At 40.7% G+C, this 14,231-nt stretch overlaps 1 pseudogene; it reads right to left on the bottom strand.

Annotated features, from left to right (window-relative positions):
- Positions 1 to 9,765: 9,765 nt before the first annotated feature.
- LOC130933415 (uncharacterized) overlaps positions 9,766 to 14,231 on the bottom strand; it is a 35,985-nt pseudogene continuing 31,519 nt past the window's right edge.

The raw sequence follows: 14,231 nt of genomic DNA, 5'->3' as shown, positions 1-14,231 counted from the left end.
TTCCTAGCAATTGGACGAACCTTCATTGACGTCCAAAAAGGGGAAGTAACCCTGAGAGTCAACGAGGATGAGTTTAGGATGAATGCTATTGAAGCAATGAAGCACCTAGACACATCAAAAGACTGCATGCATGTTGATATTATTTATTCCCTCGTACAGGAAATCAGTATGGCTGAGAGTCTCGAATCAGAGCTAGAGGATATCTTTAAAGATGTTCAGCCTGATCTGGAGGAACCAGAGGAAATAAAAGAACCTCTGAAAATTCCTCAGGAAGAGGAGAAACCTCCTAAACTCGAGCTCAAAAACCACTACCACCATCCCTAAAATATGCTTTTCTGAGAGAAGGTGAAACTTTTTCTGTAATCATAAGCTCTGCCTTAGAGCCATAGGAAGAGAAAGCACTAATTCAGGTGCTAAGGACACACAAGACAGCTCTTGGGTGGTCTATTAGTGATCTCAAGGGCATTAGCCCAGCCCGATGCATGCACAAGATCCTACTGGAGGATAATGCCAAACCAATGGTTCAACCACAAAGGCGGCTGATTCCAGCCATGAAGAAGGTGGTGCAGAAAGAGGTCACTAAATTACTAGAGGTTGTGATTATTTATCCCATTTCTGATAGCCCCTGGGTGAGCCCTGTCCATGTTGTACCCAAAAAGGGAGGCATGACAGTGGTTCATAATGAAAAAAATGAATTGGTTCCTACAAGAATAGTTACAAGGTGGCGTATGTGTATTGACTACAGAAGACTCAATACAGCCACCAGAAAGGATCATTTTCTTTACCCTTCATAGACCAAATGCTAGAAAGGCTAGCAGGTCATGACTATTACTGCTTTCTGGATGACTACTCAGGTTACAACCAGATTGCAGTAGATCCCCATGATCAAGAAAAAATAGCATTCACATGTCCATCTGAAGTGTTTGCCTACAGAAGGATGCCATTTGGTCTGTGTAATGCACCATCAACCTTTCAGAGATGCATGCTCACTATTTTCTCTAATATGATGGAAACATTTCTGGAAGTCTTCATGGACGACTTCTCAGTATTTGGAGATTCATTCAGCTCCTGTCTTGAACATCTAGCACTTGTTTTGAAAAGGTGCCAAGAGACCAACCTGGTTTTAAACTGGGAGAAATGTCACTTTATAGTAACTGATAAACCACTATTTAATGGTTTATATTGTATTTAATTGAGTGATTTTATCAAGCTTTTCACCCACTTATTCATAGGATTTGAATGATTTTACAATTCCTTCCTAGTTTAGTTCTATGATTGAAAACATGCTTCTTTGGTCTTAATTTAGCTAATCTTAATCCTCTCCTATTACCATTCGATGCCTTGATCTGTGTGTTAAGTGTTTCAGGCTTCATAGGGCAGGAATGGCTTAGAGAATAAAGAGGAAGCGTGCAAAAATGGAAGGAACACAAGGAATTGAGGAGATGACCAGCGAGAAATCACGGGGTCGCATGGCTCACGCGACCGCGTGAAATGGAAGAAATCAGAATGACGCGACCGCGCAGATTGGAAGGTACACAAACGACGCAAAAGCGTAAACGACGCGCACGCGTGGTACGAGAAATGCTAAGTGACGCGAACGCGTGGACGACGCAGACGCGTGACGTGCCCGATCTACAGAATTACAAAAGTCGCTGGCAGAGATTCTGGGCCTCATTTCAACCCAGTTTTCAGCCCAGAAACACAGAAAAAAATCAGGGAACTTGCAGAGACTCAACATGCTCTCACAATTCACAATTCTGGGCCCAAATCCAAGTCCAGAAAGCATAGACCAGAGGTTATAAAGTGGGGGAATGCATCCATTCAGAGAGATCTCGCCAATTTTACTTTTCCATGATTTAGATCTAGTTTCGAGAGAGGTTCTCTCTCCCTCTTTAGGATTTAGGTAGTGTTTTTAGAAATTAGGATTTAGGACTTTTCTTAGCTTTCAAGAGTAACTCTGGATCCAGGTTTAAATGTTCTTTTATTTTAATTCTATAATTATTTATTCCAGCATTTGAATTGATCATTTACTTTTATAATTTAATTTATGAATTATTCCATGTTACAGATTATTATTTGAATTAATGATATTGAGGTATTTTTAGTTTATAATTGTTCTCTTTGAATTAAGTTGCCATTGCTTCCCATCTAAGGATATTTTTATTATTCCAGCAATTTTACTTTTTCCCCTTTTAGTTCTGATTAAGAATTTAGTAACTCAACAGTTATTAAACTCAACGTAATTAATAATCGTTATCTTGCTAATTGAGCTGAACCTGAATAATCCCAACCTTTTCTTAGGAAATAATTAGGATTCAAAGGTCAATTTAATTAGTCCCTTGACTTTCCTTTGCCCTGGTAAAGGTTGACCAAGTGGAGCTTAGATTCAACTTTTATTATAGTTGAGAGAGATAACTAAGTTGGACCTCTAAATTCCCTTATCTTGCCAAAAGTTGTTTTACAGTTATTATTTATTTTTAATTGCCATTTAATTCACTCATCATTTAAATTACTTGCTTCTCACCTTCTAAACCCCGATTACAACCTTTATAACCAATAATAAGAACATACTTCCTCGCAGTTCCTTGAGAAGACGACCCGAGGTTTGAATACTCGGTTAACAATTTCTAAAGGGGTTTGTTACTTGTCACACCCAAAACGTTTGTACGAAGGGATTTTTGTCGGTTTAGAGACTATATCTACAACGCGACTATTTTTATGACATTCTTTACTGGCAAAAATCCCGATGTCAAAATGGCGCCGTTGCCGGGGAACTGCTAACGTGTGCCTTATTATTGGTTATTGTAAATATTTTTCTTTCGCTTGTTTATTTATTTTCGTTTTTCCTTTTTATCTTTATTTGCTACTATGTACTCTCACCCCTCTCGCTTTGAGTTTGGTTCTAATATTGTTAAAGGAAATAGAAGTTACAGCAGGAATGTGCATCAAAGTCAGACCAATCAAGGATGGATGGAACCAAGAGGATCTAATCAACCCTTTTGGCAGCAACACCCACTGAGATATCCTGGACAAAGACCATTCTACCGCTCATACCTAGCTGAAAGACATGGTGGACAACCTTGTAACTACCAACAAGCTCCACCCCGTGCATATGAATCATCCTTTCAACATAACCTCGAACCACCACACTCACAAGCTTCTTTTCGCCATTCGCCATCATATGATCCTTCCTTACCCCAATACCAATCCAATCGTTCCCAGTCATCACCACTTCCCTATGTATCATATCTAAGTCCAGCAAACCGCGAAGTAGAGGATCGCCTAAAAGAAACAGTAATTAAATTTCAAACAACCATTCAACAACTGGAGCAAGCACTAATCCAATGGGCCACTAAGCGCTCAAATATACAAGGATCAACCACAGCTCCATGTGGACAACCCGATGAAGAGCGTAGCATGAAAGAAGTACTAGAGACTCCAGTGGACAAGGCAGAGAATGAATTCATACTAGAACAAGTGGAAGAAGCTGTCATTGTTCAAGAAGAAGAGTTGGTTGAAGATCTAGGCGATGCTGAACTTCCTTGGGTATCCAGAATTGAGGAAAACTCTGTCCAGGATGCTACAGTTGATGCTAAGGAAGATACTGTACAATCTCCAAGGCAAGTCGTTTATGAGGAATCAGACGGAATAATCCAAGAAGCAAATTCCCTTGATGATGATATTCACAAGTCTAGCTCTCTTGGTGATGAACTTGCATCTGCAAGTGAATTCTCTGAAATCGAAGAATCTTCCCCAAGTGAATATGAAGATGATGCAGAGGTGGATTTCTCTCAACCTCCAATCTATGACTCAAGTGACGAGGAAGACACGGAAGACTTTGACCAGGACATAGATACAATTGAAGATCTTTGCAAAGAAGTAGAGGAATTCACTGAAGACCACAAGGGAGTAGAACTTACAGAACCACCTAAAACACCTATCCCACGGCCACTACCACTTAATGCAAGCTTCAAGTGGGTACGATTCGTAACTTATAACTTTACTTATTCACGTGAATAAGGTTTACTTGAAACAGATGGCTGGTGCACGAAATTGCAATAACACTTTTGCAATCCCGCACAACTAACCAGCAAGTGCACTGGGTCGTCCAAGTAATACCTTGCGTGAGCAAGGGTCGATCCCACGGAGATTGTCGGCTTGAAGCAAGCTATGGTTATCTTGTAAATCTTAGTCAGGATATCAGAAATTATCAGGATTGATTGTAAGAAGCAAAAGAACATGTAATGGTTACTTGTACTGCAGTAATGGAGAATGGGTTGAGGTTTGGAGATGCTCCATCTTCCGAATCTCTGCTTTCCTACTGTCTTCTTCATCAAACACGCATGTCTCCTTCCATGGCAAGCTCGTGTAGGGTCTCACTGTTGTCAGCAGCTACCTCCCATCCGCACAGTGAAAGCTAATGCACACACTCTGTCACAGTGCTGCCAATCACCGGTTTGGTTCCCTCCCCTACCGGAATAGAATCACTCTTTTGCGTCTGTCACTAACGCCCAGTAGGTTACAGGTTTGAAGCACGTCACAGTCATTCAATCATTGAATCCTACTCAGAATACCACAGACAAGGTTTAGACCTTCCGGATTCTCTTGAACGCTGCCATCAGGTCCTGCCTATACCACGAAGATTCCGATTAAAGAACCCAAGAGATAACTACTCAATCTAAGATAGAACAGAGGTGGTTGTCAGGCACGTGTTCATAGTTGAGAATGATGATGATTGTCACGGATCATCACATTCATCCGGATTAAGAACAAGTGTTATCTTAGAATGGAAGCAAGCATGATTGAATAAGAAACAGTAGTAATTGCATTAATCCATCAAGACACAGCAGAGCTCCTCATCCCCAACCATGGGGTTTAGAGGCTCATACTGTGGAAAGAACGTGTACAAAATGTTATGAGGTCATAAGGTTCGGATACAATGTCAAAAGATCCTATAAGTAGTAAACTAGTATCCTAAGGTTTACAGAGATGAGTAAATGACAGAAAAATCCACTTCCTGGCCCACTTGGTGTGTGCTTGGGCTGAGCAATGAAGGAAATTCGTGTAGAGACCTTTTCTGGAGTTAAACGCCAGTTCTCATGCCAGTTTGGGCGTTTAACTCCAACTTTTATTCCAGTTCCGGCGTTTAACGCTGGAATTTCTGAGGCCGGATTGCTACGCGGGTTTGGGCCATCAAATCTTGGACAAAGTATGGACTATTATATATTGCTGGAAAGCCCAGGATGTCTACTTTCCAATGCCGTTGAGAGCGCGCCAATTGGGCTTCTGTAGCTCCAGAAAATCCACTTTGAGTGCAGGGAGGTCAGAATCCAACAGCATCTGCAGTCCTTTTCAGTCTCTGGATCAGATTTTTGCTCAGGACCCTCAATTTCAGTCAGAAAATACCTGAAATCACAGAAAAACACACAAACCCATAGTAAAGTCCAGAAAAGTGAATTTTAATTAAAACTAATAAAAATATACTAAAAACTAACTAAAAGATACTAAAAACATACTAAAAACAATGCCAAAAAGCATACAAATTATCCGCTCATCACACACCAAACTTAAATTGTTGCTTGTCCCCAAGCAACTGAAAATCAAAATAGGATAAAAAGAAGAGAATATACTATAGATCCCAAAATATCAAAGAAACATAGTTCTAATTAGATGAGCGGGACTAGTAGCTTTTTGCCTCCGAACAGTTTTGGCATCTCACTCTATCCTTTGAAGTTCAGAATGATTGGCATCTATAAGAACTTAGAACTCAGATAGTGTTATTGATTCTCCTAGTTAAGTATATTGATTCTTGAACATAGCTAGTGTATGAGTCTTGGCTGTGGCCCAAAGCACTCTGTCTTCCAGTATTACCACCGGATACATACATGCCACAGACACATAATTGGGTGAACCTTTTTAGATTGTGACTCAGCTTTGCTAAAGTCCCCAATTAGAGATATCCAGGGTTCTTAAGCACACTCTTGTTGCCTTGGATCACAACTTTATTTCCTTCTCTTTTTTTTTCGATTTTTTTTTTTGAATATTGCTTTTTCTTGCTTCAAGAATCAATTTGATGATTTTTCAGATCCTCAATAACAGTTCTCTTTCTCCTCATTCTTTCAAGAGCCAACAATTTTAACATTCTTAAAACAACAAATTCAAAAGACATATGCACTGTTCAAGCATTCATTCAGAAAACAAAAAGTATTGTCACCACATCAAACTAATTCAACTAGTTTCAGAGATAAATTTCGAAACCCTGTACTTCTTGTTCTTTTGTGATTAAAGCATTTTTCTTTTAAGAGAGGTGATGGATTCATAGGACATTCATAGCTTTAAGGCATAAACTTTATTAATTTTATTAATTAAGAACAAGACGCAAATATAGATATAAATTGAGACTAAAAATAATAAATAAATAAAAAACGAAAAATAATAGGCTCCTAATGATAGAGGTTTTCACAGAGTTAGAACTCAACAACCTTGATTTTGAGAAGTGGATGCTCCCTCAGCTTGAGAGGAGAGCTTTTGGCGTTTCATCACTTGAATTTCACGCCCCTGCTTCTCTTGCTCCTTCCATTGTCTTCTTAGTGATTGGATGTTCAATGGGTATGAGTTCATCTTCTTCTATCTTCACCCCAGCCTCTTTACAGAGCAAGGAGATCAAGCTTGGGTAAGCCAATTTGGTTACAGTGGAATTCCTATTTGCAATTGTGTAGATCTCACAAGCAATCACATGATGCACCTCCACTGCTTTTCCAAGCATAATGCAGTGAATCATCACTGCTCTCTTGATGGTGACCTCAGAACGGTTGCTAGTGGGCAATATGGAACGCCCAATAAAGTCTAGCCAACCTCTTGCAATTGGTTTGAGGTCTCCCCTCTTGAGTTGGTTTGGGACACCCTTAGAATTGGTTATCCACTTAGTTCCAGGGAGGCATATGTCCTCTAGAACTTGATCCAACCCCTTATCTACTCTCACCATCCTCCTATTAAAGGAATCAGGATCATCTTGTAGTTGAGGTAGTTTGAAGATTTCTCTTATTTTGTCCAGATGGAAGTACATAACTTTCCCTCTGACCATGGTTCTGTGGGTATGGTAAGCGGTTCCAGTCATTCTTTGCTTATCTGTTAGCCACAGATTTGAATAGAATTCCTGAACCATGTTCCTTCCAACCTTTGTCTCAGGATTGGTCAGAACTTCCCAACCTCTGTTTCGAATTTGCTCTTGGATCTCCGGATATTCATCTTCTTTCAGATCAAATTTAACTTCCGGGATCACTGACCTCAGACCCATTATTTTGTGATAATGGTCTTCATGTTCTTTGGTTAAGAACTTCTCTTCATTCCAAAGATTCTTTGGATTAGTCTCTTTCTTTCCTCTTGAGTTGGTTTGTTTTCCCTTGGGAGCCATGATATTGATGAATCTTGGCTTAGTGATCACGGAAAAGCACACCAAACTTAGAGGTTTTGCTTGTCCTCAAGCAAAAAGAGAAGAAAGAAGATAATAGAGAGAGAAAGGGGGAGAGAATTCGAATGGTGTGAGGAAGGAGGGGTGAGGAACGTTCATTTATAGAGTGGGGGGAGGAGAATTTCGAAAACAAAAGAGAGATTTGAAAGGAAATTTGAAAAGATATGAAAAATATTTGAGAAAAGGGTGAGTTTTTGAAGAAGATTTGAGATTATTTTGAAATAGATTTGAAAAATGGTTTGATTTTTGAAGATTTGAAAGTGAGTGATGAATGATTGAAGTGTGATTTTGTAGAAAAGTATGGGTGAGAAAAGGAAAGTTGAAAGAATCTGATTTGAAAACAAAATTGTGGTCCCCCCCACCTTTCTGGCGTTAAACGCCCAGAATGGTACCCATTCTGGCGTTTAACGCCCACTTGGCACCCTTTTTGGGCGTTTAACGCCCAGCCAGGTACCCTGGCTGGCGTTAAACGCCAGAAACCTTCCTCACTGGGCGTTTTTCTGAACGCCCAGTGATGCTGCACACCTGGCGTTAAACGCCCAGAATGGTGCCCATTCTGGCGTTTAACGCCCAGAATGGTACCATTACTGGCGTTAAACGCCCAGAATGGTGCCCATTCTGGCGTTTAACGCCCAAAATGCCCCTTACTGGCGTTTTTTTCGCCAGTAAGCTCATTTTCTCTGCTTTTTGAGCTGAATCCTTCTGTAACTCTGTGAATTCCTTCATTTTTGATACTTGCCTCTGTAAGAACTAATCATACAACTTCCTAATGACTGGGTTGCCTCCCAGTAAGCGCTTCTTTACTGTCTTTAGCTGGACTTCTGCTGAGAATCACTCAAGCCTCAGTTTTGAGCATTCCTGCTCAAAATTTCCTTCAAGATAATGCTTGATTCTCTGTCCATTAACAATGAACTTCCTGTCAGAATCAATATCCTGAAGCTCAACATATCCATATGGTGACACTCCTGTAATCACATATGGACCCCTCCAACGGGATTTGAGTTTTCCTGGAAACAGTCTGAGCCTAGAGTTGAAGAGCAGAACTTTTTGTCCTGGCTCAAAGACTCTGGTTGACAATCTCTTGTCATGCCACTTCTTTGCCTTTTCCTTATAGATCTTAGCATTTTCAAAGGCATTGAGTCTGAACTCCTCTAGCTCATTTAGCTGGAGCAATCTTTTTTCACCAGCTAACTGTGCATCCATGTTCAGGAATCTGGTTGCCCAGTAGGCTTTATGTTCCAGTTCCACTGGCAAATGACAGGCCTTCCCATACACCAGTTGGTATGGGAGGTCCCTATAGGAGTCTTGAATGCTGTTCTGTATGCCCACAGAGCATCATCCAAGCTCTTTGCCCAATCCTTTCTTCGGGACATTACAGTCCGTTCCAGGATTCTTTTTAGCTCTCTGTTAGAGACTTCAGCTTGCCCATTTGTCTGTGGATGATACGGAGTTGCCACTTTATGGCTGATTCCATATCTAACCATAGCAGAGTATAGCTGTTTATTGCAGAAATGAGTGCCCCCATCACTGATTAGCACTCTGGGGACGCCAAACCTGCTGAAAATGTTTTTCTGGAGGAATTTCAGCACAGTCTTGGTATCATTAGTGGGTGTAGCAATTGCTTCTACCCATTTAGATACATAATCCACTGCCACCAGAATGTAAGTGTTTGAGTATGATGGTGGGAATGGCCCCATGAAATCAATTCCCCATACATCAAACAATTCTATCTCTAATATTCCTTGTTGAGGCATGGCATATCCGTGAGGCAGGTTACCAGCTCTTTGGCAACTGTTACAGTTACGCACAAACTCTCGGGAATCTTTATAGAGAGTAGGCCAGTAGAAGCCGCACTGGAGAACTTTAGTGGCTGTTCTCTCACTTCCAAAATGTCCTCCAAACTGTGATCCATGGCAGTGCCATAGGATCCTTCGTGCTTCTTCTCTGGGTACACACCTGCAGATCACTCCGTCAGCACATCTCTTAAAGAGATATGGTTCATCCCAAAGGTAGTACTTGGCATCTGAAATTAGTTTCTTTCTCTACACATAACTGTACTCTTTGGGTATGAACCTCACAGCTTTATAGTTTGCAATATCTGCAAACCATGGAGCTTCCTGAATGGCAAAGAGTTGCTCATCTGGGAAAGTCTCAGAGATTTCAGTAGAAGGGAGGGACGCCCCAGCTACTGGTTCTATTCTGGACAGATGATCAGCTACTTGGTTCTCTGTCCCTTTTCTGTCTCTTATTTCTATATCAAACTCTTGCAGAAGCAACACCCATCTGATAAGCCTGGGTTTTGAATCCTGCTTTGTGAGTAAGTATTTAAGAGCAGCATGGTCAGTGTACACAATCACCTTTGATCCCACTAAGTAGGATCTAAACTTGTCAATGGCATAGACCACTGCAAGTAACTCTTTTCTGTGGTTGTGTAATTCTTCTGTGCATCATTTAGAACACGGCTAGCATAATAAATGACATGCAGAAGTTTGTTATGCCTCTGTCCCAACACTGCACCAATGGCATGATCACTGGCATCACACATTAATTCAAATGGTAATGCCCAATCTGGTGCAGAGATGACTGGTGCTGTGACCAGTTTAGCTTTCAGGGTCTCAAATGCCTGCAAACACTGTGTGTCAAACACAAATGGTGTGTCAGCAGCTAACAGGTTACTCAGAGGTTTAGCAATTTTCGAAAAGTCCTTAATAAACCTTCTGTAGAATCCTGCATGCCCCAGAAAGCTTCTGATTGCCTTAACATTGGCAGGTGGTGGTAATTTTTCAATTACCTCCACCTTTGCCTTATCCACCTCTATCCCCCTGCTTGAAATTTTGTGCCCAAGGACAATTCCTTCAGTCACATAAAGTGACATTTCTCCCAGTTTAAAACCAGGTTAGTCTCTTGGCATCTTTTCAGGACAAGTGATAGGTGGTTAAGACAGGAGCTAAATGAGTCTCCATATACTGAAAAGTCATCCATGAAGACTTCCAGAAATTTCTCTACCATATCTGAGAAGATAGAGAGCATGCACCTCTGAAAGGTTGCAGGTGCATTGCACAGACCAAAAGGCATTCTCCTATAGGCAAACACGCCAGAAGGGCATGTGAATGCTGTTTTCTCTTGGTCTTGAGGATCTACTGCAATTTGGTTGTAGCCTGAGTAGCCATCCAAAAAGCAGTAATAGTCATGGCCAGCTAGTCTTTCTAGCATTTGGTCTATGAATGGTAAAGGAAAATGATCCTTTCTGGTGGCTGTATTGAGTCTTCTGTAGTCAATACACATGCGCCACCCTGTGACTGTTCTTGTAGGAACCAGTTCATTTTTTTCATTATGAACCACTGTCATGCCTCCCTTTTTGGGAACAACTTGGACAGGGCTCACCCAGGGGCTATCAGAAATAGGATAAATAATTCCAGCCTCCAGTAATTTAGTGACCTCTTTCTGCACCACCTCCTTCATGGCAGGATTTAGCCTCCTCTGTGGTTGAACCACTGGTTTGGCATTATCCTCCAATAGGATCTTGTGCATGCATCTGGCTGGGCTAATGCCCTTGAGATCACTTATGGACCACCCAAGAGCTGTCTTGTGTGTCCTTAGCACTTTAATCAGTGCTTCCTCTTCCTGTTAATTTAAGGCAGAGCTTATAATCACTGGAAAAGTGTCACCCTCTCCAGAAATGCATATTTCAGGGATGGTGGTAATGGTTTGAGTTCAGGCTTAGGAGGCTTATCCTCCTCCTGAGGAATTTTCGAAAATTCCTTTGCCTCCTCTGGCTCTTCTGATCAGTTGGAGCATCTTTGAAGATGTCCTCAAGCTCTGATTCTAGGCTTTCAGCCATATTGATCTCTTCTACCAGAGAGTCAATAATGTCAGCGTCCATGCAGTCCTCTGTGTGTCTGGATGCTGCATTGCTTTTAGCATTCAACTTGAACTAATCCTCATTGACTCTCAAGGTTACTTCCCCTTTTTGTACACAATGAGAGTTCGTCCAGTTGCTAGGAAAGTCTTCCTAGAATGAGAGTTGCACTTTTGTGCTCCTCCATTTCCAGCACCACAAAGTCAGTTGGAAAGGCAAATGGCCCAACCTTGACAATCATGTCCTCTATTATGCCTGATGGGTGTTTAATGGAGCCATCAGCAAGTTGGAGGCATATCCTGGTTGGTTTGACCTCTCCAATCAACCCAAGCTTTCTGATAGTGGATGCAGGTATTAAATTAATACTTGCTCCAAGATCACATAAGGCTACCTTGGTGTAAGTGCCTTCCAATGTGCATGGTATCAGAAAGCTTCCAGGATCTTGAAGCTTTTCTGGTAAGCTTTTTAGAATGACTGCACTGCATTCTTCAGTGAGAAACACTTTTTCAGTTTCTCTCCAATCCTTCTTATGACTTAAGATCTTTTTCATGAACTTAGCATAAGAAGGTATTTGCTCAAGTGCCTCTGCAAAAGGAATCTTTATTTCAAGAGTCCTTAAATAGTATGCAAAGCGGGCAAATTGTTTATCCTGTTCCGCTTTGCGGAGTTTCTGAGGATAAGGCATCTTGGCTTGATATTCTTCAACCTTAGATGCTGCAGGTTTATTCCTTACAGAAGTGGTTGAAGAAGCCTTGTTAGAGGGATTACTGTCAGCACTCTCAGGTGTCTGATTCTCCTTGGGCGTTTGAACGCCAGGAGTGGATGAAGTTTGGGCGTTAAACGCCAACTTCTCCCCCTTTTCTGGCGTTTGAACGCCAGAACTGGGCAGGGAATGGGCGTTTAACGCCAGCTTTCCTCCCTGTTCTGGCGTTTGAACGCCAGTATTGGGCAAGGAATGGGCGTTTAACGCCAACTTTCCTTCCCTTTCTGGCGTTTGAACGCCAATAATATTCCTCTCTGGGCTCTTACTGTCCTCAGAGGGATTTTGAACAGTGGCTTGGTCATCCTCTGTCAACTGTTCCTTAATTGACTTCTTGCTCTTTTGAGCAGTGGCATTCAGTGTTTTCCCACTCCTCAGTTGAACTGCTTGACATTCTTCTGTTATTTGTTTAGATATTTGCTGTTTTGCTTGATTCACTGCAGTTCTATGCTCTTGTTAGCAACCTTAGTATCATGGAGCATTTCTTTAAATTCTGCTAACTGTTCTGTCATCAGGAGCAATTGTTGATTAAGCTCATTCATCTGTTCTTGAGGATCAGGATCATGACTACTGCCATGACCTCTTCTTGTGGAACGAATTCCTTGCTAGAATATAAGTATTGGTTTCTAGCAACAGTGTCTATAAGCTCTTGAGCTTCTTCAATTGTCTTCCTCATGTGTATAGATCCACCAGCTGAGTGGTCTAAAGACATCTGAGCTTTTTCTGTGAGCCCATAGTAGAAGATGTCTAACTGTACCCACTCTGAAAACATTTCAGAGGGGCATTTTCTAAGCATACCTCTATACCTCTCCCAGGCATTATAAAGGGATTCATTATCCTCTTGTTTAAAGCCTTGGATGTCCAGCCTTAGCTGTGTCATCCTCTTTGGAGGGTAGAAATGATTCAGGAATTTGTCTGATAACTGTTTCCATGTCTTTATGCTTGCTGTAGGTTGGTTATTTAACCACCTTTTAGCTTGATCTTTTACAGCAAATGGAAACAGTAATAGTCTATAGACATCCTGATCTACCTCTTTATCATGTACTGTGTCAGCAATTTGTAAGAACTGTGCCAGAAACTCAGTAGTTCTTCCTGTGGAAGACCGGAATACTGGCAATTTTGCTGCACTATGATAATGAGTTGAGGATTTAGCTCAAAGCTGCTTGCTTTGATGGGAGGTATACAGATGCTACTCCCATATGCAGCTGTAATGGGGTTAGCATAAGACCCCAGAGTCCTCTTGGACTGATTAATTCCACTTAAGTCCATAATGGACAAAAGGGAAATGAGAACGATTGCAAAGAGATAAATTTTGTTTATTTTTATTTTTATTTTTTTTTTGAAATAACCGAAAAAATCAAAATATAATAAAATAAGAGGAAAATAAAAAAAATTCGAAAATTTAAAAATAAAAGATCAAAGCAAATTGAGAACTGAATCAATTAGTAAAAAAGATTTTGAAAACAGCAATTAAGAAGATATATTGAAAATTTTTATGAAAGAGATTTGATTTTTAAAAAGAGGAAAGAGAAAAACACAAAAGACACAAACTTAAATTTTTAGAAAATCAAACACTAAATTTTTCGAAAATTTTAAGAGAAAAACACAAAGAGACACCAAACTTAGAATTTTATGAATCAAAAAGGGACTAAGAACATGCAAAAATCGAAAATTTAAAAGAAAAACAAAGCATGCAATTGACACCAAACTTAGAATATGAAACTAGACTCAACTAAAAGACTCTAAACCAACAAAAATAAAACAATCCTAATCTAAGCAACAAAATAAACCGTCAGTTGTCCAAACTCGAACAATCCCCGGCAACGGCGCCAAAAACTTGGTGCACGAAATTGCAATAACACTTTTGCAATCCCGCACAACTAACCAGCAAGTGCACTGGGTCGTCCAAGTAATACCTTGCGTGAGCAAGGGTCGATCCCACGGAGATTGTCGGCTTGAAGCAAGCTATGGTTATCTTGTAAATCTTAGTCAGGATATCAGAAATTATCAGGATTGATTGTAAGAAGCAAAGAACATGTAATGGTTACTTGTACTGCAGTAATGGAGAATGGGTTGAGGTTTGGAGATGCTCCATCTTCCGAATCTCTGCTTTCCTACTGTCTTCTTCATCAAACACGCAT

Source organism: Arachis stenosperma, chromosome 6 (assembly GCF_014773155.1).
Source record: "Arachis stenosperma cultivar V10309 chromosome 6, arast.V10309.gnm1.PFL2, whole genome shotgun sequence".
Classification (NCBI taxonomy): domain Eukaryota; kingdom Viridiplantae; phylum Streptophyta; class Magnoliopsida; order Fabales; family Fabaceae; genus Arachis; species Arachis stenosperma.
This window is presented reverse-complemented; position numbering and strand designations above follow the sequence as displayed.